The sequence below is a fragment of the Nicotiana tomentosiformis genome, chromosome 6 (genome assembly GCF_000390325.3).
Source record: "Nicotiana tomentosiformis chromosome 6, ASM39032v3, whole genome shotgun sequence".
Classification (NCBI taxonomy): domain Eukaryota; kingdom Viridiplantae; phylum Streptophyta; class Magnoliopsida; order Solanales; family Solanaceae; genus Nicotiana; species Nicotiana tomentosiformis.
In genome coordinates this window covers 69929774-69934533 of record NC_090817.1, presented here as the reverse complement: position 1 = coordinate 69934533, position 4760 = coordinate 69929774, and the positions used below count along the sequence as shown (strand labels likewise).

Here is a 4760-nt window from a genome sequence, read left to right as displayed (position 1 = left end):
ATATAAATGAAAACAGTAGAGATGACAATTCCTGGAACAGTATTTCCGGGCACAGCGATGATGAGCACAAAAAGCAAGAAAGTAAAATTGTATAAAGTTTTGTATAGAATAGAGTGCAGGTTTAGCCAGAAAATTCGTTTCCCTTACAATGATAACTGAGCTCACTATTTATAGCTATATCTAGGGAAGGAAGTCCTAGGATCATGTCCTCCTTTAATATTAATTATGAGGGTCATTGATGAAGATGTAATAGTAACATAAATGTCAAATTTTCTATAACGGATTGTCGCTCTTAATGCTGCAGAATATTCCCTATTAAATACTACCGGGCGCAGAGTATTTAACACATCCTTATGAACGTTATCCTTTCCGGTGACAAGCGGAATGTATGCGTTTGGTCTTCGGTCATTCCTGTCTTGGGTTCCATGTGTCCTCTCTTTAGACGTCCACGTGTCATATCATATTTCACCCTATACAATCATCACTCTCCAATTCATCTACACCAGTGTCAAAGTCCATATACCTAACTTCATGAATCCTCCCTTTATTCTTCTTTCCCTTCTAAATTATTCCCTGACCCCTCATCGGCTTTCTTTTCACTCTCCTTAACCTCAACCAAACTACCACTCACTTCTTCTTCGGCTTGTTTATCCTTAAACCCCTCAATCTTGAGCTTGATATCAGGCAAAGCTTGATACAAAGGCAATGCAAGAGAATCAGAAAGCCTCAAGTGCAAGCTCCTCACACCGTCCCATTTCTTGGGAACCACCTGAACAACACCCTTTATTGCTTCCACCACATTCTCCACAATTTTCTCACTCTCCATTTAACCCTTACCAACCCTCATCACACAACAAGTCCCAGTCCTCAAGTAAAACAACCCGGACCTACAAGCCCTTTCCACTTGCTCCTTCCAATTCTTGTGTGTCAAATTCAATGGCAAAGACAGTTTCTTTTTCTTGAAAAATTGCTTCCCTAAAAGCTTAGGAAGCAAATGGACAATCCTCCTATCGACCAAGAAAAGGTCGTAATAATCACAAAGCTTTCTTTTTGCCTCAAAGGGTTTGTAGTTAGTTTTAAGCTTCGAGAGCTTAATGACTTTACTGATGGGTATGTTTTGGGATTTGATGATCTTTTTCGCGGCGTCCGAAGTGAGTTTGGAATTGGGTCTGTCATTGATGATGAGGCAGAGCTCGGAGGAGGAAGGATCGTGAATAGGGTTAGGGAAAGGGATTCTGAAAGTGTTGGTACGAGGCTTTGGTGGGATTTCTTGAGAGTGAGGTTGAGGTAGATGAAGTCGTCTTATGGGAGCAATTGGGCTTTCTGGTTTTGGACTGGGATTCTTTCCATTTGAGGAGGGCGCTCACTGCCTTCTCTATGGTGGCACGGCCGACCTTGGCGGCGGAGGGTGGCAGAGACTTTATTGGGGTGAGGATGGAAAGGACCGGGGAGGAGATGATATTGGGTTTAGGGGTTTTTACCTAACTTCAGCATTGAAAGTTAGAGAATTTTCAATAGGGCTCCCTTTATGGGATAATGTCATAGAAGAAAAGGAAAAAAGAACCATGTTTATCCCCAATAATCCAAAAAATAGATACGAAATTTATGTAGATTAATAACTTAGCATTTAGCAGCCCGCGTTTCGGACCCGAAAGGAATGAAAAATGAATGAAGAATCTGTGTGCACTATCTATGGAGTGGAGTGACTATCCTTAATCTCCTCTTCCCTATCTCCCCTTTTTTTGCCTTCGGCTATTACCGGCTGGCAAGTTGTTACCGATTTATTCTTTTGATAATCAAGAAAGTGATTATCAAATAATTAGTCTAAGTAATTAATTTTATTAGAGAAATGATAATTAGCTTAGACAGCAATATCTTTGTCTAGTACTTAAATTTAGAAATAAATAAATAAAAATAACAAATAAATAAAGAATTTAAATATAAAAATTTGAGAAAATGTGAAGATATTATGTGAAATAACAATATATCAAATACTAATATCACATAAAAACTATAATTAGAGTGGTTGATAAAATATGATAAAAAACGTAAAGACAAAAGACAGAGAACAATTAACTTTGCATTTACACAAATTGAATCCACGAGTCATCCTACAAATATGTTTATCAAAAAAGCAAAAAAGGAAACCACTGGAAGTCCTCAAACATCAAGCATAAGCATTAAAAGATTTTTTCATTTCCATGCTTCCAAAATGTACAAGATACAGGAACTTCGTTCTGTGTCCAAAGAATTTTTAGTACTCTCGGTTAAGCGCCTGTTCTTATTCTTACCTTCGGAAAATGAGTTATGACATAGTAGGTCTAACTTTCCATACTATTCTCTTTCTTGATGAATCAAATCGTATTATAGAGAGTCCATGTCACACTATTCTCTTTTTTTTTTTAATTTTTTTTTTAGTTTTTATGTCCCACTCTTGTTAACACATGTATATATCTATAATGATACTGAATTTGCTATAGAAAGGTCCCTTATCTAAATATATCATTGCAAAGAAATGAATGAACTCCCATGAAAGGAGATTATAAAGCCACAAAAACTAATCCAAACAATTCTTGGCTATTTGTCTCCCCCTTTTTCCAAACGTAATTAACCTCCGACACTTCAATCCCCTATATTTTTTGTATTAAAATGGAACTATTAATTTCCACATAATTCATAATCAATTCCCACAAAAAGTAATAGACACATCCTCAAAGAACATTGTGTACATTGAACGTATTTTTAATATTGATGGAACAATCATAAATTTTCCTGGCACTCCAAGTTAGACCTTAAAATTCAACAATCATTATTTAAAATTACATTTTTGTGCTTTAAAAGCAGAATAGTTATTAGGATTTTGGAAGGGCAAAAAAACCATCCAAATTCTTATGGCCATTTTGGTAATTCAACTTTTTCTTTTGGGACTTCCCACTTATAATATAACTAGTTTTTTCGCACGTGTGTCGCACATGGAAACTGAATCATATAGTACATTTGTAAAATAAATATTAAAATTATTAAAATAAAACTTTGAGTAATACATGAAAGAATAAAATATAAGTTTCTCTAAATGATTAATATGGATCAACATATGGTGACTTATTTCTCGAGGTCAAGATGTTTCAATATATTCTTTGAACCTATAAAATGAACAACGGAAAAGGGCCAAAAATGCTCCTATCCTATTGGATTTGGCTTAAAAATACCCTTCTTCTATCTATAGGATCACAAATGTTCTCAACGTTATATTTTGGCTAAAAAATATCCCTAAGACTAACGATTGACTAACGGACTATGTAAGCCTTTATAAAGATCCACGTGGCACTCTTCTATTGGTCCACGTGGAAGGATATTGATTTTTTTAAAAATAATTAAAATGAGCAAGTTGAGTGCAATTAGAAAGAGAGAGATGATAAAAAAAGGAAAGGTGGCCATGGTGATGATGGAGGGGAGAGGAGATAGTATATGTACAGAAAAATAAAAGGGTAGAATATAAATAAGAGATTTAATATGTAAGATATTTATCTAAATAAGAGAAATTTTACTAATTTAACCTTTTCATTTTTAATACAATATAAATATATAAATCTAACGCATGCGCGATGCACGTGTCTCGCAACTCAATAAGTATAATATTTTTTAAATAAACACATAAATAATATTAAAATTATATTTGAGAAATAGATAATAAAAGTTAAAGACAGAAGTGTAAGGAAAAAAAATGAGGATTGTTATTTTTATTTAGCTAACAAAACAAAGGAAGAAACTCTTATTCATCCCTATATTTCGTTCCACCTTTATTGAGCTTTATAATTACAAAGCACGAATTATCTGACAATTGATAAAGATATATATATATATATATATATATATATATATATATATATATATACTATTAATCAAGGTACTTGATCCAATTATTACCTTTACAAATTATGAAAGTTGGTCATATTTTTTCCTTCACGTGAACAAATAAATGGGGAAAATCATAAAGAGATCATACTTATCTCTCTTTTTTAATAATCTCCAAAATCAACCAACGAAAGAAATTAAATAGAAACATATTATTATGATTGTAATCTGTTTACCCGAAAAATCGGATAACGTTGAATTTATGTATGGTTCTAAGGGTAAGTAGATTCCTTTGATCTGATGATAACAATACACGTATTTATGATGTAAAATAGGAAATGATGAACAAAGATACTTAGTGAGCTTTAGAAAGATAAACACAATGAATTCTTAATCCCAGGGAAGATGTCTTCTATTACAATCTATCTTGCCTTTTATAGCCAAGGATCACTACTTTATCTATAGCAACATAATGGAATAATATTACTAGTGGAGGACCCATGGTGGTGTGTCTCCTCCTTAATTCCCGCCAAGATTATCTCCTTTGGTGCGGTTATAACAGCTTTTTGTCTGTGAGCTCGATACCGACTCGAGCTCGGTGTCGGATCGGAACCTCGACCTTGGTTTCGAGCTTGGTGATCACTTTCGGGCATCGATGTTCGGGACCTGTATCGGTCGATGTTACTTCGGTCGATTCGGACGCCCCAAGCTCGATGCCCCCATCTCGGAATTCGTTCGGGTTCTCCATGAAGATACTCCTTGACTGAGATGCCATCCTCGATCGATCTTTATGATCAAGGATCGGTTTTAACCGTATACAGATAGCCCCCTCGTTTCTTGGAAAGGAGATGACGAGAAACGTTGTGATTTCCCTAAGGTTCGACTGAATCAACGATGACGTTTCT

At 34.9% G+C, this 4760-nt stretch overlaps 1 pseudogene; it reads right to left on the bottom strand.

The window, feature by feature from the left end:
- Positions 1-482: 482 nt before the first annotated feature.
- Positions 483-2899, bottom strand: LOC104114816 (uncharacterized; annotated as a pseudogene).
- Between the last annotated feature and the right edge of the window lie 1861 nt (positions 2900-4760).